The sequence below is a fragment of the Lissotriton helveticus genome, chromosome 5_1 (assembly GCF_964261635.1).
Source record: "Lissotriton helveticus chromosome 5_1, aLisHel1.1, whole genome shotgun sequence".
NCBI lineage: Eukaryota > Metazoa > Chordata > Amphibia > Caudata > Salamandridae > Lissotriton > Lissotriton helveticus.
Window position 1 is genome coordinate 1,145,589,962 of NC_136065.1, and position 25,826 is coordinate 1,145,615,787.

Below are 25,826 nucleotides of genomic sequence, written 5' to 3' on the forward strand. Positions count from 1 at the left end.
CGATCTACGTTGGTTGTTGTGTGTATCTTTTCACAATTGGCTGAAGCATACCCCACAAGAAGAAATTACAGTCTCACAGTAATAAAATTATTGTTCAGATGGTTAATCCAGAGGTTTGGCTCCCCCTTCTTTGGAATGTGATTGGTGCATGCACTTCGACAATGAAATCTTGAGAATGCTGTGTGCTGCTAAGTTGAACAGATACTACATTTTAGCTATAGGCTGAGGAAAATGATATTTTGCCTGACCAATATGTCCCCTGCGTGTACCCTATGTTTAATGTATGTGCATGTCATGCATGTATTTTTCCCGTGGTGGCCTGAATCACAAGGCCTCTGCATTTACGTCCTGCATTAGGATGCCAGTCATCAAGTCTCCCATGTAAGAAATGTTAAGTTAGCATTTAAGGCCCATGTATTTGCATTGTGCACTTTTAAATAAATCACGATGAACCCTTTTTGTGGTTCAGCCTGAGCCCGTTTCTAAATTAAGGGTTTTTCATGGCTCAGACACTCTGAAAGCTACAGTTACGTATCTCTGACCTCGCATACTTCTGGCTCAGAGAGAAAGAAGCCCAGCAAGGGGTGCCAAGACAGTGTTTTGCAAAATAGTTATCTGCTTGTTGTACAGAATCACATTCCTGCCCGGTGAAGAAGGTAAACAGAACCCGTCTGCAGAGATAGGGCCTAGCTTTTCTGTCTCTGTTTAAATGAAATTACAGTACTTGCATCTGTAGAAAGCTCACAGCCCCCATGAAATGAATGAAGAAATATATGCCCTTTCTGTCTTTTAGTGATGAGCAACCTTTGCTTCAGATAATACATCCCCGACTCAAGATATCAGATAGTATCAGATAGTACCAGACGTGCTGGTCGCCCTGACACTGAAGGTTTCTCTACTAGACTTAAAGTCAGCTTCCCCCCAGTTACACGTCAGTTGCACGTCATGATCAAGTTGCACGCACAAGTAGGGCAAAGTTGCAGCCTGCCATGCAACCCCCCTCCATGTATCCACCCACCTATGACTCACCTATGACTCACCTATGACTCATCAAGTGTACACACTCATGCACGCCCACATGCTCTTATCTTCTTTTCTCTCATGCTCTGCCTCGAAGCACACCTCCCTATGTACAAGAATGTACTATAAATATGTACTCTGTAAATAAATGTTTAGAAGACCCTTCCTGAACCTTAGAGGTGATGGAACAGATTCTCCCTTAACTCGAGTGATTGGAATAAAGCCCTTTAATTCGGACATCACGGATTCTGCCTCTCATTTAAATGCATGATGCATGTTTATGCCTAGAAATTATGACAGGGTAATATTTTATTTACCACAAGGCCTGAGGCTTCGGGTCTGGTGGAGCAGGTCAATGGGACTTTAAAAAATTGAGGATTGCCAAAGTGTATGCTTCTACGTCTTTGAAATGGCCTGATGCATTGCAAGTTGTGTAGAAGAGTCTTTGCAGTGTACCTGATCGAGTCCTGTGTACTTCCTATAAATCTATGTAGGATCTGCACGTTTAGACAACATGAACTATGGGATTGGAGTCCAGACTGATTCTAGACACCCCAAAGGATAAGTTAGCCTTTGGACCAGCTAGCTCACAGTGCCACCATAAGCCCCCTAACATTACCAAGGAGCGAATAGTCTCTGGAAACTATCGAACCTGACAACCCTTGTTCTTCAGGGATCGTGGAAACAGTCTACTAGTTTTCGCTCAGTCACTTGATCTAAAAGAAATACACAGAATAAATGATGAGGACGTTTTCAATAAGCATTTATTTATTTATTTATTTATGACATTTGTTAAGCGGGCGGCTACCCCCAATGGGGGTGTCCCGGCGCTGCGGACAGCAACGAAGTAGAACCTAAGGTTAGCAGCTGGAAAATAGCAATGTCTTCAGTTTACATCTGAACTGCGATTCTGATTCAGCCAGGCGAAGATTTACTGGAAGGAAGTTCCAAAGTTTGGAAGTAACCACCGCAAAAGCTCTACCACCTTTTCTAGCTCGATGTAAGCAGGGGGGAGCAGGAGACAGAGGTGGTTAGATCTAAGAGCTCGTGGTGAATGGACTAGCTTCAACCTTCGTCTGAGATACCCCGAACCCAATGTCATTCTAGTATAAAATACGTGTGCTGCAAAAACCATTAGACAGAAACAGATATATACGATTGCAAGCACTGACAGTGTAAATGAAAGGTGTAATTCTACCATGTTACTAAAATAGTGAATGTATGCAGGCATATAGATGCATGGCAGTAATCACACATACTCCTAAAATGCTAACTCTGAGGGACATATTGGCAAGCAGATAAGCAACAGCACCAGCTAGTTTCACTTTTTCTAAAAACACATCTCTTGCTGACCTGGTCGCTACTGCAGCTCCCTGACCCAGGACCACAGCAACCAGCTCTCTTTGCGGCCTGGGGCCGCTGACGGAAGCAAGAGCGCGCTGGAGGCACTTGAGTTCATGGTAGGGCTCCGCAGTGCTGTACACCCATCTCATGCTGACCTGGTCACCGCTGCAACTTCCTGATCTAGGACCACAACAACCAGCATTTTTTGCAGGTTGGGGGCAGCCGACGGAAGCAAGAGCATGCCAGGAGGCCTATCTCTTGCTGACCTGGTCGTCGTGACACCTCTGTGACCCAGGATCATAGCAACCAGCACTCTGTGCAGCTTGGGGGCCGCCAACTGTGGCGAGAGCGCATCAGGAGGCACTTGAGTTCACGGCAGGGCTCCCACAGCATGGGACATCCATCTCTTGCTGACCTGGTCACAGCTGCACCTCCCTGACCAAGGACCACAGCAACCAGCACTCTTTGCGGCCGGGGGGCTGTCGACGGAAACAAGAGCACACCAGGAGGTGCTTCAGTTCACAGCAGGGCTCCAACAGTGTAGGATGCCCATCTCTTGCCTACCTGGTCGCCGCTGCACCTCCCTGACCCAGGACCACAGCAACCAGCACTCTTTGTGACATGGGAGCCACCAGCGGAAGCGAGAGCCGACGTCAGGGCTCCCGCAGAGCCGGAAGCGTGCATGCATGCACGCGTGCCCGGGATGCACCCAGGCAAAGCCCGGGCCAAGGGCAGGCCCATCCACGCCCATTGGAGCCCGGAGGAGGCCTGGCTTGGCCCCCCCTCTGACATCTGGACTTCCTCCTGATTTTTTGGGTGAGTTTGCTTACACCAGGGGCTCCAAGGCTGGTTGTAGCTCTCTGATGCTTCTGACATTGGAAAACTGTTTAGAGGAGAGAGAGCCACAGTCACCGTTAATAGTAATGGGGGATTTCAACATCACCTACAAACCTCTGGACCCCCAGGATGTAACTGATAGCAACAAGGTGGATGAGATGTGGCTGGTTCCCCCCTTAGATTTATCATCTTTTAAGAAATGGTCTCCTACAGCTCTACAGCTACAAGCTGTAGCATTTGAGTATGGGCTTAGGGCGGCCACAGCCGGACCAAGTCCAACAAGATGGGGGCAAATACCTGCAATAGGTCCACCAATATGAGCTGCATCGATTTTATCTTGTTAGATGTCAGATTGAGGCATGGAGTGTTGGACATGGTAGTTGGGTCGACCACTGATAGTGACCACAACCCTCTGGAGCTTGATATGAAATCACCATGGGATACTATTCCTGGGCAACCCCACATAAGACTTTGTTCCAGGGAGGTATGCCCAACCAACAACAATAGGCGACTCAAGTGGGAACACGTACCTACGATACCTCAAAACTACAAGCCATGAAGGGTAAACTCCTAGAAAGCACCAGTGAGCGTCTCAGCCTACTTGAGCAGAAGTTTTTTCTTCATGACACTGCCAACTGGTCCAAGTATATCTGGGCAATTGCAAATGGAATTTCTGTTGGGGCCTCAATATTACCCTCATGGAAGGAAGTTGAGGTTATCCCGGTTTTTAAGAAGGGCGATCGCTCGCTACCTTCAACTTCAGGCCCATTAGCTTGATCGATGGTGCCCAAAACTTCTTCTCCCGTACACTTCTTATGAAGATCATGGCTTGGATGCAGGAGACTAACATCCTATCCCCATTCCAAGCAGGGTTTAGAAAGAAAGTCTGCACCATCGATCAGGTTTTCCGATTTTCATTATTGACCTGGAAAACAGTCACCATAGAGGGGAAATCTTTATATGGCTTTCATCAACTTGAAGTAACTTTTGATCTCATCCCCAGGCACAAACTATGGCAAGTTCTACAGCAGCTGGATCCTCCTCTCCCGATCCTCAAGTTGGTGATTTGCCTCCATTAGGATAATTTCGTGAGGGTCTGCTGGGGTGATCAAGGGCAGATGACAGATCGGATTGGTGTTGAGTGGGGAGTCAAACAGGGCTGTGTGCTGGCTCCTACCCTGTTTTCGCTTTTTGTTAATGGAGTAGTCAACCAAGTAGCAGAAATACTTGCACATGCCCCTACTTTGGGACGCATCAAGTAACTACCTTGCTGTTTGCAGACGACACGCTGGTGATCTCCAAGACCCCCAGTGGTCTTCAGCTGTTGTTAGATTGCGTTGATGCTTTCTGTGAATTGAGATGTTTGAAGGTCAACACATCGAAAAGAAAACTTTTTTTGATGAACCCATACAAATCGTATAAAGGGAACTTGACCCTTGGGGGGATTTCCCTTGAGATAGTAGCAATATTCAACTACATTGGCTTGACCCTTACTGAGGAAATGTCCTGGAAGCACCACATTACTCTGCGGATCTATCAACAGAAGCAGATCACTGGAGTTCTGATGAAGGAGCATAGATGCTCCCAGTCAAGACCATTAGTAGCACCACTACAGATTTATGACCACAAAGCAGTGGGTTCCGCTCTGTACGGGGTTGAACTCTGGGGGTTTGATCATCTGGAGGGCCTCCTCATTACTGCGAACAAGTTTTTGAGATCCTTCTGTTCCCTTCCTCACTTGTTCCTTTAAGATTAGATATGGGTAGACCATTCATTGTGGACAAAGCACGACTCCACCCCCTGCTTTATTGAATGCACCTGCAATCAACACAAGAGATCTCTCAATATGCAGCCACATCCGATGCAGTTTTTAAACTTGACCGCTTCAATAAAATTGGGTGGTTTTCCAAAGTTAGGGCACTACTTACTGAAATAGGCTTAGGGAGCTCTTGGGACGTTAAAGACCCCTGCCTATTACCAAGCAAAGGGCTGGTTAAGGCTCAATATTGGAATAGTGTGGCCGAGTTCAATGTATCACACTCGTCTTGAGGCCAGCTCACAATAGAATTTATGGATTTTAAATTCCAAAGCGCATACAAGCAATACATGGAGGCCATCACAATTCCACAGGAGAGGAAGCTCTATATCCAATTTAGATGTGGATCCCTTCCTGTGAATTCCTTTACAGCCCGTGGTGAAGGCCCTCATCTGTTCAGATGCACTGCCCTTCCTCTGTTGAGTCAAATGCCCATATTTTCTTTACTTGTCCGGTGTATAACTCCACTAGATGTAAATGCTTAGCACCAATCTGCAGATTGTTGAAAACACGATGCCACAGAGACGCCCGTGCATCCTAAAATCCAATACAAGACCACTAGTTGCTTGCGCAGTCGCCAAGATCCTTGGAAAAATGTGTATAATCAGAAGGCATGCACTAAAGACATGATTTGGCATGCCTTATGGTTTATACCTTTCACTCTCCCAACACTCTAAACGAGAGTTAGGCAGTAACGCTGGGCCTTTGCAAAATAGTACAAGGTTTATTCTTTTATTGTAATTTCACAGTGGGATCCCTAACTCACTTAAATGCGGATTTTATCATGGCCATATAATTTTTGATCTCCTTCAGCTGTTATCCTAATTGCCTTTTTATCTGATTGATATATTTTTTACTAATGATTTTAGAAATATATTTAGTGCATTTTTGACATATATTCAAATTTGAAGATTTCTTTTGTATGCATTTGCACTTTCATGATTGTAATATATTGATTGCATTATTCCCATGAACTCAATTTTCCAACTCCATCCTGTACGCACTTGCACTTTTATGGTCGAAATGACCGAAATAAAGTTTGAATTATGATGGGTAACCCTATCTAAGTGTACCTAAATGTACCCAGCATGTAAAGCCAAGAATCCCTCAGGAGAGATCCAACCCTATTTCCTGATGGGAAAGAACAAAGGACCCGTCTTGTTCTTGAGCTGGACACCCCACAATTGGTGTCAGACCACTGCGTGCTGTGTGCTAAAGTTTCAGCGTGCAGGAATCTCAGCATCTTGTGTCAGCATGGAATCTTCTTCTCTGGTTGGCCAGTGAAGATGTTCTTCTTTTGTACCTGAGAGGTACCCTCAGGGTTTCTACCTAGATGTGCAATAGGACTGTGGGCCAGTCGTCCAAGGATGACGATAGAGGTGACTTTTGTACAAAGTTATTATACAGAAGATGATAATCCTGCAGGCAGGGGATTAAGATATGATACTAAGAATCCTCATGCATAATAAATTAGGCTAAATTTCAAAGAAAACCACACTACATTTATGCAGCATGTAACTAGGTAAAAGGTCAGCACCAGAGCCGTTATGAAGAGCAAGATAGAACAAATGTAGGTAAAAGGTTGTGCAGCTACCTAGGCTTATATTGGGGTACATTGGGGCTCATAAAAGTAGGACTGGATTGTCCCCCTATGAGATCATCATGGGCAGGGCAATGAGGTTGCCAGCAGTGCCTGCAAATTTGCTTAAGAATATTACTGATAATTTGCTACTTGATTACTGTAAAGAACTGGCTGATGAGGTGAGTTCTGTGTCTCATCAGGTAGAAGCTGTTATGACCCCATCTCATCAGGAGCAGTGCTATGACCTTAGTCCTGGTGACTGGGTCCTCGTAAAGAATCACGTTAGAAAGAGTTGTCTTGAGCCTCTTTGGTGGTGGCTGTACCAGGTGATTCTGGTCACCACAACTGCTGTCAAGTGCATAGGTCTCCCCAACGTGGTGCATGCTGCCCATACTTGCTGACTTCCGTGCCCCCTTGTTGATATAACAGCACCTCTCCGAGAAGCGTGAATGGTGGTCGAGAGATTCACAGTAGTAGGTTAGTCAAGCTGTTGGGGATCTGCGAGACTTTAAGACAGCACCTGTCTGTCTGAGGAGGGTCCTGGTCAGTCAGTTGTAGAAACTGAAGCAGAAGAAGTTAGTTACTGTGGTTGGGACTGAACCAGACTTGGATCCTGACAAAAGGCCTAGTTCTGTGGAATTGCAAGTGGTAGCAGGAGAACGGTGGCCAATGGGGCTGGAAAGAGGGAGATTGATCCTGAGAAGGTGATCTTGCAGTCATCATGGAGGATCCTGAGAAATCTGATCTTGGTGACCTAGAAGGAGAAGGAAACATACTCAGAAGATCAAAACAAGCAAGGGTGCCTTGTGGGAGGTACTATTCCCCGGAATGTACTTACTTACTTGCAAAAGACAGAGGGCCAGATGTATGACCCTTTGGAATTATGACTTGCAAATTGTGAAAAATAGAGTCGCAATTTGCGAGTCGCAATTCCAAATGTACAACAGTGTCAGAGACACTGATAGCGATTCCCATTGGGGTCGCAAAATGCGAGGCTCATCAATTTTCATGAGGCACTCACATTTTGCGACCCTATTGAGAATGGCTGGCCCTCCCAGGGATGGTGGCCTGCTGGGCACAGCAGACCACCATGTCTGGGACTGCTTTTAAATAAAGCAGCTTTTTTTTCAAATAAATGCAGCAGGTTTTCCTTAAAGGAAAATGGGATGCATTTAAAGAAAAAATGAAACAAAAAAAATCATTTTTTAAGGGCAGGCAGTGGTCCCTTGGACCACTGCCTGAACTTAAAAAATATTTTAACATGCATTTGCAAAGGGGAAGGGGTCCCCTGGGGAACCCTTCACATTTGCGACTGCATTATCACCTGCTTGAAGTAGATGGTAAATTGCAACTGTTTTGCACCGCAATTGCAAAACAGTCATACATAGGGCTCAGAGTCGCAAATAGGAAGGGACGGCCTTGAAATGCCCCTTCCTAATTGAGAGGCGCAAATGCTAGTGAGTCGCATATAAATTGCGACTTGCTAAATAGCATTTGCACATGGCCCTGTTGGGTTTGTGCATGCAAAAATGGGCCGTACATCTTGCCCAGAGAGGACATATTCTGGGAGCTCTGGAATCACTGTGAAAATTCAACTGAAACTTTGGGAACTTGATCTATACTTTGATCTCATGTTTGAATTTCCATTGTTAGTGAAATTAAGTACCTTGAGACATCTTATTTTGGATGTGGCTGAGTTTCGATTTTTGGATGCAAATGAGTTCCCTGTGCTAGGTGCTAGTTGATGAACTGAAACACTTCATCCTGGAACTGTTTGTTAGTGAACTTGAACCTTTTATCATTAGAGACATTAACTAGGCTTTGTTGGGAAGAAAGAAGATTAACAATACACTGCAAGTAATTTGTTGAATATCAAACTTGGTTTTTAGGTGTACTAATAATTGTAGTTTCAGCATTAATAATAATGCTTACAAGATTTTATCCATCTACATATAGTTCAGTGGAAATACGGTCTACCATTGTTCATACTGCTTTGCATCTTGATGATAGTACATTAGAGTTGTGGGGGGCTAAGATGTTTCACACACATTTATCAAAGGGAGATGATACATCCAATGCGTATTTTAGATTGTTGCATGAAAATATTGACAATTTGGGGGTCATTAGGATGGCGGGCAGATTTAGTCCGCCCGCCATCCAATCGGTGACTGGGACCGCCCGCCATAAGGGTGGGGGTCCCGTGGGGGGTATTAGGATGCGCCCACCACTGTGGCGGGCGCATCCTGCATTTTTAGCATTGTGGCGGGCAGTGCTCTCAGCACCGCCTGCCACAATGCTAAAAATGCATGTGACGCATTTACATAAACAAAGCGTCAGGCACCGCGCAGTGCCTGCCGCTTTGTTTATGTAAATGCAGGGGGGTACCACAGGTACCCCCCCGTGTGCACCCCCACCTCTCCTTCACTCTGGGGGCCCACAGGGGGTCCCCAGAGTGAAGACCCCATCCCTTTCCGTGTAGGCATCGCCACCACGGAAAGGCATCCAACTTAACCCATGGTAATATGGCTGGCGGTGTCAAATAGACACCGCCACCATAATAAACCTTTTCTGCCCCGGCCACAAGGCGATCGGGGCAGAAAAGCGGCATACTAATATGGGGGGGGGGTCATTTAGCTGAGGATGGCAGGCGGATTGCCGGCGCCAGGCCGGCGGGGGCAATCCGCCCGCCATCCTAATGACCCCCTATGAATGCAAGAGATAGGTATGCCTGCACTCAGTAACCTGCAACTATTACTGAAGGCATTCCGTTGACATATGGAATTTCATGTAGTCTTTTTAAAGCGTATTTTTTAGGCAGGATAGGTTTCAATATTTTTTTTACTTTGATTTAGATCTTTCATAGATCCTTATGTTTAAACATTTGAACAATAATCCTTATCTTAAGGGTGCAGAGATTGCAAGCAAATATTTGATATCTCTTGAACCACTAGATACTGCATATGCAAATAGGCATATTCTGATTTGTTTAATGTCAGATGTGGAAAAGAAATTCCTGAATTTAGAGGCAGACAGAAGGAGAGACCTTCAGTCCAAATCTGATAATAATACAAACCTAAAGTGACATCCTTGGTGGACTTATGAAGAAATTAAACACCAGTTGAAATTGTAATTTGCCTGTTTTAACTTTAGATTGGCAACATAAAGGGAAACTGTGTATACATGTCAACCAGAGTTCTACTGATCCATTATTTTTAGGGGCGAGTGACTGAGTATATTTTTGAGGCAAGAGTAAAGAATGATCTTTATCTAGAAGAAGAACATCCTGCGATTCCTGGAATGTATTTTTATCTGTGGGAAAGTGTACATTTTAAATCACCCCATAGATGGCATTGTACATGCTATCTTGGTATCGTTTCCCCCAAAATTTACCATGTGGAACATTTTTAGGATCCAGTGTGGGACAAGAAACATAAAACAAAGCAAGGTGTTAGTGCAGAGGCAGTGGTAGGAGATAATTTTGGTGCCACAATCCCATCTGTAGGTGTGATTCTGAATGATATACAGATCATACAATTGTCTGCAATAGCTGGCAAAATACCTACTAGTAATGCAAGTTCTTTACTGTTGTAAATACTGAAATGGTTTCGGTAATGTCTATAGTATTTCAGAACCAACTTGCGTTAGACCTTTTACTCGCAAAAGACAGCGGAGTCTGCAGAATGCTTTAAGTTTAGCAAATCTGCACTTACATTCCTGATTTGGAGAAGTATATTCGGAATATATCTGGGCTGACAAAAGATTTGAAAGGATTAGAAGCAACAGGAGCGTGGGAAGCTAAAGGGAATGGATTGTCTGCTGAAGGCAGTTGGTTTGGAAAACTGGGAATTGGGATTCTGGATGCTATTTTGCACCTCCTTTTGATAATTGTTCTTTGTGCAATATTCCTGTTTATGATCTTTAAGGCATCTAAATATGCACAAGTTAGACGAGGAGTGAAGAGGAAGAGAGCAGATATAGATCTTGAGGAGAGTCAGAGTAAATATTATGACGATATGAAACGTGTGGAGCAGATTGTTATCTGTGATGGCTTGATTGGCCCTCAGAGGAGGGAATGGAGCAGCGTAATTTTGGCTCCATCCTTTAATGATCGATTAGACCTCATATATGTTTACTTATGGCCTTATGTATTTGAGTGATTTAAAAAGAAAAAATGAAGTGTAGTGCTCTTGAACCAATATAGAATGTGCATTTACCATCTAACCTCTACATTTATGGGTGTATATTAATGTTTTCTTCAAAAGTAACAATGAATTGCAGTTCTTATATATATCTGCATGGGTGGTTTGAATAAAAATGTTGATCTTCCTGTATCCATGTATGCACTTTATAATATTTGCATTTATCATTTAACGGGTAATGTATTTACTCAAATAGCATTTTGCATTTATAATGGTGACTGTCTATTTTTTAGTAACCACACCTTTACAAAATGTGTTGAAATGCTTGCTATGCTAAATTGACCAGAGGCCTTAACATTTGGATTTCGCAACATTTAACCTTCAACGTGAATACTTGCTGTAGGTGTAATGTTATTCTTTTCTCTGCAGGTGTTGGGTAAAAGCTAATGAAAGGAGAAAGGTGCATTTTGTGAACAAGATAGGGAAGCTTGAAGGGAGTATTCTTGGTGAGGACAATACAACTAACGAGCAAAGTGAGCACTACTGTCTGTTTGCAGAATAAGGCGATGTAAACCTTTTTTTCTTTATTTAAATGTTTTTAATATTTTCTTAAGACAGTAATCAACACCTTAAAAAGGTACAGATTTAGAACATGCGATTGTAATACAAGATTGGAAATAGAAAGTAAGCAACACAAAATGACAAACATGGGGAACGTACATCTAAAACCAAAATAACTATCACACATAAAATTATAAATAGCACAATATAACATTGAATAAGATGAGAAAGTTTGAAACTCCTCATGATCAAATTATACAGAATTGTTTATCAGACACGTGCTGTTATGAATCAAACCCCAGCCGACTCACTTTCAAGCAAACACATTGGTCTGTGGATCCCAATTAAAATGTGTTCAAATGTGTTCTAATCTTTTGATAGAACGACCACCCATTGCTTTAGCCAGGGCTAACTCTGACTTGTTTATTTGTCGAATAGCAGCCCACCACTCAGCCACCCTAGGGGGTAGAGGGGAAACCCACGCTCTAGCAGTACAAAGCTTAGCCAAGACAATTATTATAGACAACATCCATCTAAAACCAGCATCAAATTAAGGGTAGGCGGTGAACTCTGCTCCTCCCCTTGGATTGTGCAGAGTTTTGCCCTATACGAAAAGCTGTCATCGTTGCCCAAAGTGCACCCCATACAAAATGGTCAAATGCGTTCTTGGCATTCAAAAGTATCATCCCTAGTCTTTGTCCCAATTTCCCCCCCACATCAAATGCAGCAATTGTTGTATTAACTGGGTCCTGGTGTCCCTGCCAGGGATAAAACTGTGCTGTTGTTGCAAGACTAGTACTGACATAAGAGGAGCCAGCTGGATGACAAGAATCCTTGCAAACACTTTTGCATCAGCATTAATGAGAGATATGGGACGATATGAGCGCTGGTCATCTGGTGGCTACCGCTTTTGAAAAAACTGTAATGCTTGTCATATTCCACATTCCGGGCACTTCCCCGCCAGTACCCCTATGCCAGATGACACTAGAACAGCCAAGATAATAATATCTATAGATGTTTTGTAAAATTCAAGTGGAATGGTATCTTTTCCTACTGCCTTACCTGATGGTAAACTTAAAGAGCCACCTTGATGTCACTGATAGTAATGTCTTGATGTAGGGTGCTAGCTTGGGGCTCCCTCAAAATAGGCAATCTACTGTCCTGCACATATTGCCCAAATCCTAGAGAGGTGAACCCTTGGGGCTGACTGTAAAGATCTTGATACAAAAACAAAAATTGTTCTGTAATAGTTGTCAGATGAGTGTGCACCATGCTATTAATACATTTAATAGAGTGAATTACACCCCTTGATTTCCTGTCGGTTATTTTGTGAGCGAGTATTCTTCCTAACTTTTCACCATATTCATACTGAAGGGCCTGGTTCTTAGCATAGCTGGCCACAATCTTTCCTCTTACGGTCTGCCCTAGTAAAGACAATGTTTCAATTAAATTAAGATAGAGAGACTGCTCCTCCGCTCGCCTAATTTCTATTGCACATGCATGCATAGTATCCAGCTGTGTAATTAGGTGAAAAAGCAGCCTTATGCTACCATGAATGTCCTTGTTTTTTGTGAGTATAAACTGCAATGTGGTCTCCCTTATGAATGGGGAAGCCGTATCCACATTTGCCTCCAGAAATTCTGAGAAAGAGCATGCAGTAGTCTGCATTTGATAGTAGATAGCGAGGGAACAAAAACTGATGCCATGCTGATTTAGCTGCCTGAAGTTTAAAAAATAATAAAATTAGGATTGTGATCAGAAGTAATCCTAGGGCAGTTTAGTTGGGTGAAGTATCCTCCAGACATCACTCATCCTGTATATTTGAGCTAATTCAAGAATAGATGCCTGCTTTTTCACCATGCGCAGGAAGGCAGAGTGATTTGTGGAATCAATACCATAATCGATAACAAAATTAAAATCGGCGATTTCAAGCAATTCCCCGGACCAGTATAATAATTTCAGACAGAGCATATCCAGAATCTCATGATCATCTAAATTTGTCCATACTCGTAAAAATCACCTATTTTCATACCCTAGATTAACAACTGCAAAATCGCCCACCTCCCTCTGGGATCTGCAGCAGTTTTCCATGTTTTAAGATTTAAATCTTTATCCACCAACATGGCTATGCTACGAATGGAGACTGCTTGGGATGTACATACAACAATATTGTACCCAAGGTGCTTTAACCCCTTAAGTGCACATGACGGAAGGATCATTTATTGTTAACCCCTTCCCTGCGCTGCGAATTCTGCCGCGGCGCGAGGTGCTAGGGGGTGAGCGAGGCGCTGCTCATGATGGAATAACGCCATCATGAGTCACGGGCGGCGTGTGCTCATGACGGCTTGGTTCTGTCATGCCGCTGCCGCTCCGCCCGCGCGGCACTAATTGCCTGCTTGTGCGTGCGAATTAATGAGCGGGTGAGGTCATGATGGAACCACGCCATCATGAGCACACGCCGCCCGTGACTTATGACGGTGTGATTCCATCATGAGCAGCGCCTCGCTCACCCCCTAGCACCGCGCGCCGCGGCGGAATTCGCAGCGCAGGTAAGGGGTTAACAATAAACGATCCTTCTAGGCAAAGTGAGTCTCATTTAAGGACAGGAGCTAGGGCTTGTATATTTTGAATGTCTGACAAAATATAGAAAGACATATTATCGAGGTACAAAAATATCGGAGCATTAATATCGACGTCAGCAATATCGACATCCTATCTACAACAAGGTAAGTACAAAAATATCGAGAAAAAAATATCGATGTCAAAAATATTGTTTTAAAAAATATATCATTTTTTTAAATAAAAAAAGTAAAATAATTTAAATACTACTTAAAAATATAATAAACATAGGTAAGAATATTTTATAATATTTAAAATTAATAAGTAATATACATATGTAATAAAAAATTAATTCATCCTATACATATAATATATACTATATATACTTACTCAATAATCATTTTAATAGTTATTTTAATAAATTATAAATAATTAAAAATATTAAAATAAACAAATTCATCTATACACATACAATATTAACATAAATATAAATTACATAATTATGCAAAACACATTTAGAAATTTAAATGTACTTTTAATATTTTTAAAATTAATTATATACTACATTAGCTAAAACTATACAACATATATTAAATAACAGAGGGAATAAAATACCATTATAACTCCAAATAAAACAACAGCGTAGGGGTAAGAATTACTATTCCCACTCCAGGCAGTGCAACAGTAGGGAAAGTGTTGGAAAGCATAGGGGTAAATATTAAGCATGGGCGGATTTTGCGAATTGGCAATCCGCGAACTTGCGTATTTACGCATTCGCAATCCGCAAAATCCGCGAACTCTCGCGAATTTGCGGATTTTTTTTTGTGTTCGCAAGGGTTTCTGCCAGTTCGCGAGGGTTGTGTACCAGTTCGCAATTGCGAACTTACTTGTCGGCTCGCAACGGCCGCGACTATGTTGTTTCTACGTCTGGTTCATCATCACAGGTTCACAGCACCCTCTGTTTAACCACTGCCACCCTCTGGTACACCCATGCCACCCTCTGGTACATCACTGCCACCTTCTGGTTGGTTTATCACTGTAGATTATGGGGTGAAAAAAAGCAAGCACACCTGCCCTGCTTCAACTGACATGAATTAATTTGGGGTTGATTAATGTGTCACTGAATTTAAACTTCCAGTCTGGCTGGCACCTGCTTCCTTATCTGTAATTTGCTTTCTGTTGCAGTGCAATTTTTTTTCACAGGACCTTTGTGGCCTACTTGTAGCTATTCTCTGAGCCTGCTGTGAGGGTCAGAGCAGGGTCATAGAATAGTTGCAAGTAGGCAACTGAACTCTGAAGGGGCCCCTCAGGAAGCACTACAGGGAATGGTTACTAATGGTAAGATTGAACTTTTGCACCTGCTGAGTGCTTTCAGTTTTGCAAAAATCCAAATATCCAGCAGCATCCACAAAAAGTAACCCTTCCAGGTCAAGATCCAAATCAAAGTGACCAGCACATGAAGAAAGCACTGGGAGGAGCCTGCTGGACAGGAACAGGAAGTTGGAGACTGTGGGGCACTTCCTTCCTCCCACCCCCCCCCCCAAAATGGACTCCTTGCAAAGAAAAAGTGCAGGCAAATGTCAACCTGAGGAGTTATTCTGATAAAAATCATAATTTTCAAGGTTTATGCTGCCTGCTGGTGGATTTCTTGTGCGAAGTTGCAAATTTTGCAATCTCGCAATTGCGAGATTGTCGCTGCCCGCCGCATCTACGTGTTCGCAAGTGTTTACTCCCGCAAAATTGTATAGTATTCTAGTTGGCAAGTGCGACCAAGCAAAAAATCCGCTTCGCACGGATTTTACGAATTTTCGGCAAGTTCGCGAGAGTTCGCGGATTGCGAATTTGCCGAAAATCCGCAAAATCAGCGAGCGGAACGGATTTTACGCCCATGCTTAGTAAATATTACTATTCCCACTCCAGAGAGTGCAACAGTAGGGAAAGTGTTGGATAGCGTAGGGGTAGAAATTCCTATTCCCACTCCAGAGAGTGCAACAGTAGGAAAAGTGTTGGATAGCGTAGGGGTAAAAATTACTATTCCCACTCCAGAGAGTGCAACAGTAGGGAAAGTGTTGGATAGCGTAGGGGTAAAAATTACTATTCCCACTCCAGAGTGCAACAGTAGGGAAAGTGTTGGATAGCGTAGGGGTAAAAATTACTATTCCCACTCCAGAGAGTGCAACAGTAGGGAAAGTGTTGGATAGGGTAGGGGTAAAAATTACTATTCCAACTCTAGAGAGTGCAACAGTAGGGAAAGTATTTATATTTATAAATAAATTAATATTTTAATATATTTAAAGAAATAATCATTAAATAAATCTAAACTATTTACAAATATCAATTAATAATTAATTACCAATAATATAATTAACAAAAACAATTAATTAAAATACATTATTACTTAATTAAATTTAAATTACTTCCCACCCTACTCCCCTATAAACTCATAACCCACTACAGAACATATTTATCAATTAATCAATTAATACAAATTAATTACCAATTATTAATTAATTAACAATTATGTATGTATGTATGTATGTATAACACACTTGTAAAGCGCTTGCTGTCACCCAACGGGCATCCTGGCGCTGAGATCTAACAGGTCCTGAAGCACAATCAAGAGAAGGATCAGAAAGGAATTATCCTAACCTGGGGAATAAATGAGTTTTTAAAAGTTTTTTAAAAGAAAGGAGGTCTCCCACACATCTAAGCGATAGTGGCAAGTCGTTCCACAATTTGGATGCCGTGAACCCAAAAGAGCGGCCACCCATTCGCTTTCTCTGGAATTTGGGAACAACCGCCAAGTAGGCGGAGGCAGACCGGAGAGCTCTAGCGGGGATGTACCATGTGAACATCTCCCGCAGGGGCAACGGTCCAGAATCATGTAGGGCCCGGAAAACCAAACAGAGCGCCTTAAATTCAATCCGTTGAAGGATAGGAAGCCAGTGTAAATCTCTGAGAGCTGCGGAGGAGGAATCAAAACGGCGTCGGGAGAGTGCTAACTTAGCCGCAAAGTTCTGTACTCTTTGCAACTTACCTATCGCCGTGACAGGTGCCCCCAGAAGTAGTGCATTGCAGTAATCCAGTCTGCTAAGGATAATGCTGCGCACTACTTCTGGTCTGGCATTAACAGGGAGCAAAGGAAGAATCTTCCTGAGAGAGCGCAAAAGGCCCATGCAGGTGGATACTGTTTTATCAATGAAACCGTCCAGTTGAAGACTTGGTTCCATTGTCACACCTAGATTCCGAACCGAGGTTGCTACTGCCGCCGTGCCCTGAAAGGAGGAAGGCCAAAAGTCCTGTGGCAAAGATCGAGGGACCCGGTCCACTGAGCAGTGTAACACCTCTGTCTTAGTGCTGTTAAATTGCAGCGAGTTGTTGCTCAGCCATGTTGCCGTGGTGACCATGCAATGGTGGAAGGTCTCCAAAGACACCGCATTCTCCCCTTCAAAGGAGAAAATGAGCTGGGTGTCATCAGCGTAGTTGGTGACTGAGATGCCAAATGTTTTTATTAACTTGATCAGGGGGCGGAGGTATAGATTAAAGAGGATGGGGCTGATGGCCGAGCCCTGGGGTACTCCCTGACCAATCCTCTTAACGATGGATTTATAGGGGGGGAGGGCAACCACCTGGTGTCTATTGGCCAGGTATGAAACCAGCCAATCCCGGGCGGTGCCCGTCACCCCCACCTCCTCCAATCTCCTGATCAGGATGGCGTGGCTGACCGTATCGAACGCTGTCGACATGTCGAGCAGCACTAAAAAGGCTGCTCGTCCATGGTCGGCACGCGAACGAAGGTCGCTCAAGACAGTCACCAATGCTGTTTCGGTTCCATGCGCTGGTCTGAAACCAAACTGCGCCGCGTCCAGACACTGGTTACCTTCCAAAAAACTGGACAGGTGTCTTGTGACCAGTTTTTCCAAGATCTTGATCGGAAAGGGAAGTAACGATATAGGTCTGTAATTGGCGGGACAGAGGGGATCCAGTGAATCTTTCTTCAATAAAGGGGAAACCACTGCTAGTTTCCAGCTTTCCGGGACCTGGGCCGAGCTCAGAGATTGGCAACAAATTGCGTGGAGAGGAGAGTATAGCTCTTCTCGAAAAGCTTTCCAGATTTTGTGTGGGATTACATCCAGAGGGGACCCAGAGGAAACACTATCCGCTAAGGCACCAAACTCCGCAAAGGATGGGAGCGGGAAGCTTTCCAGCCTGGCTTTCCCAGCCTCCAACTCCAATGAAGGAGTAGGAGCAGCCTCAGGTGTCATAGGATTTAGGTTGCTCAAGATGGTCGTGATCTTATCCTCAAAGGCCTTAGCCAAGGAGTCACATAATAGCTGAGAGGCTGGGATAACGGTAGTAGCACAGGCTGGTCTTGACAGCTCGTTGACAATTTTAAACAAAGTTTGTGCTTTGTTTGAGGCTGACAATAAAGTTTCCTCCAAATACCTCGCTTTAGCAAGCTTAATCTGCGCTTTATATGTTGCTAGTTCCTGTTTGAAGAGAGTTTTATCCGATGACAGATAATATCTCCTCCATCTCCGCTCCGCCTGTTTGCACTGTTGTTTAAGATGAAAAAGTTCCTTCGAGAACCATGGCATGGCGGTTTTAGTTCTGTCACGCGTTTTTCTTAGCGGAGCTAGACTATCCAAGGTGGACTTAATTTGCTGGGTAAGCGCACTCAGACTTTCATCCACATCACCTGCCAGCTGAAATCCCTCACCAAGCAGTTTTGGAAGGGTAGTGCCTCTCAGAAGTCTAGACCATTGCCTCCCTATCCTAGTCGTTCCCGTACTAGTTTTGGAGCAGCCCGTCGGGAGAGCCACCGAAAAAAGGACAAGGGCATGGTCCGTCCAGCACTGCGGGAGAATACTGCCAACCTTCACCTGCCCGGTGGATTATATAATTAACAAAAACAATTTGTCAGGAACCTCAATCAAACCTTGGGTGGAAGCTGCAAAAGACGGACATCAGGTTCCAACTTCTGGCCGCAACCTGGCTGTCCACAGTGGAAGAGGAGAAACCCGTGCTGGCGATCTTCTCTCTGTGTACTGTTGCGCGGACTTCAGTGCTCTGTCATGGCGGAGAGAGTTCAGACCGCTCCCACGCATCAGAGTGGTAGGCGGTCTAGTTGTTCATTTCGGAATGCAGTAGAGACGGTAATGCGCATGCGCGGCCAGCGCGCTGTGCACTTGAACTGGTAATGTATTCTGACAGGAGCTTCTGCCTAACACTCGCTGTCAACTGTCAACATTGCCTCACAGAAATTGTAGAATTTTGGTCAGCGCTGCTGTGTCCTAAAGGAAAGTATCTATATTCAGCTAGTAAATTTATGTCTCATAGAAAAGTCAACGAATAAGGCATTTTTCCTCAGAAGACACGATGTGGAGAGTTTGAATCCAGTGCTAGTGGCTGAGTGAGTAAGGACCAGGTGCCAGGAGCTTCTTCTGTCAAGAGAAGAGCTCAATTCTCCAAGTAAGAGTTTTCTATCGATAAAAAAAGCATTTTGCGGAGTCCTCATTGGAATTCAATATTCCCTGAGCCACAACTCATTCCTTGAGAGCCCTTGGAGTTGCATAAGCGTTTTGGAATTCTAGGTGATTGTTATGAATAACGGGGTAACCCAATGAGTCAACCGGACCTGAGTACAGTACGGGAATATAACAATGGTCCGTGACCAATACTTCAAGGACTTTATTAGTGAGCAATCTTCAATCTCTATTGTGTGATTCAACTACAATACCAATAATTAATATCCATTACCAAAACATACGCACTCATCACAAATTTCAAGAGTGCACATATTTCACTGTGACCAACAAAGTTTAGACGCCAAACATATTTCAAAGTATTCACAAATTTATTTACACATTTGAAAACCGTATATTCAGAGAACCAGATTGCGTGCAAAAGCAAGAAAGGGGAGGAAAGTGGTGGTGGTAGGATTGAGAAAAGTGTGATTCAGAGGGCCTAAACAAAGGTAACAAAGTATAATTCGTGCAAGAAGACTGGTAAAACACTCCAGTCAAGGAGACCTGTCCAAAGTACAATAATTCATTTACATGTCATCTGTAAATTATAACATCATGCACACAATGCATCTTCTGTGGTAAGAGTAGGGGAGAGAGGTACAGGTCTAAGTTGGTGGAAGGTGTCAACGTTGCGACTCGACTGATGCTGTTAGGGAAATTGGGGGTAAAATTTCTTGCTCACCTTCAACGGAGCACCATGGAGCCGTGAGACTTGGCACTGGCCAAGGTACTTGATTCATACGTACCATAATGACTGTTAGCGGACCACGGTATTAGAATTATCAATTCCCCTCAATTGCAGCGCCTGAGGCGACTTGAAGCCCTTTAGCTGCCTTCTGATTGTTTCACCCTACTGGGGAGCCTACCTGGCACCAGCCTTAGGTTGCCCATACCCCCATCCTGAGGAAGACTCACCGCTGAGGTTACAATTACCCATTTCTTTCAAGGATGTTGAAATTCCACTCACACACCAGGAGCATCAGCTCTGGTTTAAAGGTGTCCTAAAACAATACAATCACATTACCAGGCTTGGTCTACTAGATAGACCAGGAGCAACATGGCAGATTTTAGCCGGCTACACATTTCATCCTGACATCGAAGTAATGTCAAATGAGGAATTACTCGCTCAACTCAAAGAGTTAATAAAAATTTACAGACAATTAGTTCAATATGTCATGCAGACTTTCACAGTCCAACCACCATTAACCATTCCACATCAAACCCCTCACTAAAAATTACCCCACAAACGTTACACGCAGTCACGGTTATAATGCCCACAAAATGTGAACGAATTTCCATTCTGGATACCTCAAAAGAATACTCAAATCGAAGCGGTATTTCCTAATACCAGCCCTCATGAGAAACACAGGATACTAACAATCTGTTTACCAATGGCGATAACACCAGATCTGTAAGATTGCACCCGGCATTCTCACCCATGCTGATCCAATGATCACACATTCATTATTATCATGTGTTCTAGGATCTGGGTCTACTGAGACCCAATCTTCATCCACTTCATAGTCTCCTTATGAGACATAGACAGTTTCATGTCTTTAATGGCTGTTTTCCTGTACTTCAAGAACAAAGTTACTTTTCTTTCTTGCAAAGCTAAAGCTGAATTGTTTTCTTCCATGTCTAAAGGGGATTTATCTTGGGCCTCTCTTAGCTGACACACCATTGAGGGTTTTCTATTCTTAATCTCAATGTTAATTTCTGTACATTTGTGTTGCCCCACTGGTTGCACAGGAAAGAGACCAAAAATATCAAAAATATGACCTTTACTTTGGTATATATCTTTATGTCTTCATTGCTAAGGAATTTTGGTAGTTCATGTTTACAAATGTACAAAGCCCATGTTGCAATATACCAACTGGTTATTGAATCACAACATGGGTTTACGAAATCCTTTACGAATTGCAATTTGGAAGGGGCATATTTAGGACGTTCCTTCCAAATTCTAATTACCAATGCTTCGTATCAATGGATTGCAACCACAACTTCAGCTGTAAACCATCAATAGTTTACAAACTACTTAAAGGAAGTGGAAACCTATTCGGAAAGGGGATTGATTCTTGTGGGAGCCCTTCCCCTTTGTGAATAAAAAGAAATATTTGTTTGGGAGTGGGCGGTTGTCACTGACAACTCTTAAACAATCATTTTTTTGAAGTGTGTTATTTTCTTAAATTCAGAATTGTTTTTGGATTTAAAACAAAAATATTTAATTTAAATATCATTACATTTTTGGTGGTTTGCTGACCCCAGCAGGCAACCATCCCTGTGATGGCATCCAATTGGATTGTGTCACAATTCGGAGCCTAGCCGATGAATATTGATGGAGTAGGTCAAATTCCGACCCACTCCTAATGGTCATTTATGCACCCATCTATTAGTCCAAAGGTCAGTTTGCAAAATCTAATTTAATTCTCAAAATGTTGGTGCACAATTTGCGACCACTTTTTGCAGGTGAAAGGTTAGTACATTTGACCCATAGTCAATGTATTTGGAAGTTGAAATCTTCCAGTGGAACAAGGCTGGAAACCATAGCCGTGCAGGTCTCATTGAGACCAGATACCTTCATCAAATGGTCCTGAGGAGCCGGTTTAAGCTCTGCACATCAAAAAGCTCTGAGAGGGAATAGCTGTACTTTTTTGGCCGCCTTCAGTGCAACCTACCTTGGAACACTTAAATACTTTGTCCTGGTCTCCAGAGAATAGAGGGGGTAAAATCGACAACTACAAGGGGAAATAAAATAAAAAAATGGAAAACCACTTACCTCGCTTTCGCCGCATTGCCAAGTTGGCAATGTGACGAGCGCACTGTAAGTGGTTTGCTTTTCTTAAATTTTCCCTTGTCTATTGAATTCACCCCCACCACACCGTGCCCCCTCCCCGCGGCTCTTACCTGCACCAACTGCGACTGGTTTCCATTTCCTGGGTGCCAGCAAGAGTTAGAGGCCATTTAGTTCTTGAGTACTTGTGTGAGTCATCTACAGCAGAAGTCAGGAGACTTCTTCCAGCAGAATCATCTTCTTAAGTTGGAGTCATCCCATGTCCAGTAATGTTGCAATGAGAAGGTGGGGGAGGTGCTAGACGTATCCTGTGTACCAGCTGCTAATTGAAGAAATTCTATGCCTCAATCCTGACTATTTTCTCGCAGTACTACCCACCTCCTTTTGCATCACTTCCTCTTCTCCCAACTGCAAAATTGCTCAATAGCTCCTGTTTCAAAATGGCAAAGCCCAAGTGCCAACAGACAGGCCTTTCTTCATCTTCTAAACCAGTACCCTAATTATATGATCTCTTGCCTGACAGGGTCAAAGCAACACATTTCCCTCTTACTGTGACTGCAAGGGTCTTGGGACTGAACAACAGAAGCCTTCCTTGGCATCTCCAGGTCAGAAGAGGTAGTGCTAAAGCTGACCTTAGACCTGCCAACTACTCCTTTTAACTCCCAGATATTTAATCCTTGCTACGTGGTCAGGAGTTAAACCACCTGGCCCTTCCTGGTCTCACAGGCAGGCTACACAGCCAGAGTATGTATTCCATCTCTGAAAGTGTGATTGATAGCGGGACTGGTTGTAAGCTGGTTCTGGTTCAGGCTGATTAAAGTATATGTTTATAAAAAAATTTACTTTTCTGCTTAAGTTATCAGAAATCTGCTTTCACTATTAAATTAGACTTCAAAACTCAATCACCAAACAACTATGAAGCATTTTTGTAGCCTTTCCCTATGCAGAGCTAGGGAATTGAAATGTCATCCATTAAGGAAAATATCTAGTAAAGCCTGCACAGTGAACTAGCTTTGGACTCAGGCACTAATTATATATTAGAACCCTGCCCTATTGACTTACGCAGCAAAAACAAGATGATGGATGGAATGCTTGAATTCAATTAATCTAAGCCACTGCGATCTTTGTGGTGCAGGTAAACAAGACATTATGCACATAGTATGTATCTGTCCTGCCATGTATCAAGATCGGAGGCACTGGCTGAAAGACAAACTCAACGAGCAAGGAGTCCGCACCTGTCGATCCGCGATAGTACAGATTCTATGTTCAGTGGACCCACAACTGATCTGCCGATCAGTAAAATTTCTGGACAGCTTTGTGAAAAAAAACAAGGCCCACAGCCATCGAACCGACCCTCGTCGAGACTTAAGAACACTGTTTGAATGACAATCTTGTGCTCCAGCAAAGCCCACTGCAACCAGTGACAGTCCTTTGTAACATAGCTTATCCTCGTTTTTAAATTCTCTTCCCCTTCCCTTGCTACTTATTATTCCTTCCCCATTCCTTAAAAGTTGTTTTAAATGTCACAGAATGTTATATATTGTAATGGTTTTAATTAACCGAGCAATAAAGAATTTTACTTACTTACAATTAATCTAAGCCACTGCCATTGCTTGAGTTGCATCCCAATCCCACATATTTTTGCCCACCATACCACTTCTATATGGCCCTAGACATATGCAAATCAGCCTTGTTCATGCTCCAATCTGAATAGTCCAGCCCAAACTGACAGGCCAGGTCTTCCCTGAACTGGAAAACAAGCAACTCAGAACCGGTTTCACCCTCGTTGATGCTGTTGGCATAAAGGCCAAAGTTTAGGTGTGACTTATAAATATATTTTAAAAAAAGCAAGAAAACAGACTGGATCAGCTGAGGTAGCTGCCTTGTGCACTTACCCATTGTGTCAGTTATCCGACTCCCACCTAATTTGAAAATAACAACAACCTGAGTAGTGGGGAGTCAGAAACCTAATCTCATATTCAGTGCACACCAAAAGAAATTATTGATCTTTATATTGAATAAATCAACAAATCATACCTAGATACAGTATAGTTACAATTGTCATAATAATATGTTGATGTGGACTATCAAAGTGAGCTCCGAAGTTGCCAAAATGTGTTTCACGAAATATAAAACCACTGAAGATAAAAGTTCCCATTATGAAATTAATCTTCACTCAGCATAAATACATTGAAGCAACTCAAATCCTAATAGAACAAACATATTAGAACATAATACCATTGTGGTTTACAGAGATACACAAGAGGAGCAGAGAACATACAATTACACTTTCATATTCCATAATGAAAAATCCTCCAAATGCTCTGTGAGCAGTTCAAACAAGCTAGAAAAAATAAAAACATGAGCACACAAGAGTACATGTGACATCATGTAAAATACTTGTAAGCGTAGCGTGAGTTGCCAAGCAAGTTTATTCTGAGGAGACAGTTTAAACAACCACACAAGTCTAATGAACCCTGTTCTGCCAACCACCCTGTATAGAATCTCTGTGGCCAAGAATGCAGGAAGATTCTAAGCCACATAACAACATAGAGACACTACACACCTTCCCAACCCCCCCCCCAAAAGAAAAAACAACAAAAAAAATAGTAATAAAATACAATGAGTACAATATCTGGCGTGGGACAAAATTTGCATCAAATGCAAGAGAACAGGCCATTTTGGGAGAATGTGCAAATCGCTTCAGAGTTAATCACATCACATGTGAAGAAGGAAGAGACTCCTGCAGAATTAAATTCCATATTGTGTGTTGGCATCCATAACTGTAAAGGTTTTCCAACCTGTGTAGTGTTAGTTAATGAGAAAGAAGTATCAGGGATAGTTGAATCGTGTGCCTGGTTACACTATCATTGACAAGAATTTATTTACTGATTTGTGGGGGTGGAGGGATTACTACCTCCCGATGTGAGGCCTGGTGGCTATTCTGGGCACACAATTGATTTAGAAGGTTTCATGTGGGTTGATCTGGATTTTAAAGGCAGGAGAACCAGAGGTAAAGTATAAATAGCTACCAAGGATGTATCCATTTTAGGCTGGCCTCATCAAAAAGAGATGGGTATAAAGTTAGATTCAAATGCTTCACCATCTGTGTACATTGTTTCTCCTAACAATGAGGAGTTCATTGCAAGTATTAAAAATATGTTTCCCAAACTATTTGATGAATCCTTTGGGAAATATAATGATTTTAAACATAAAATTATCCTCAAAGATACTGTAGTTCCAGTTAGACACAGAGTACGCAATGTACCTTTAGCATACCTTAACAAACGTACAGAAATATTAGCTGATCTAGTTGCAAAAAACATCATTGAACCCATAGAATCTTCTCCATGGGTTTCTCCAGTTGTTCTTTCACTTAAAAGCAATGGGGATCTATGCCTGTGTGTTGACCTTTGCAGTCTAAATAAAGAAATTTGGATTGATAGGCACCCTGTACCGAACATACATGAACTGATTTCTATACTTTCTGGAGCCTGTGTTTTTTCAACTGTAGATTTAGCTAATGCTTATCATCAGGTTCTATTACATGATGAGTCTAAGGGGCCGATTCGATCTCGGTCGGAAGGGCACCGAATCGGGGTCGGCAGTAGCGGATCAGATTTGGATGCTGAATTTCCGTCCGGTTCGT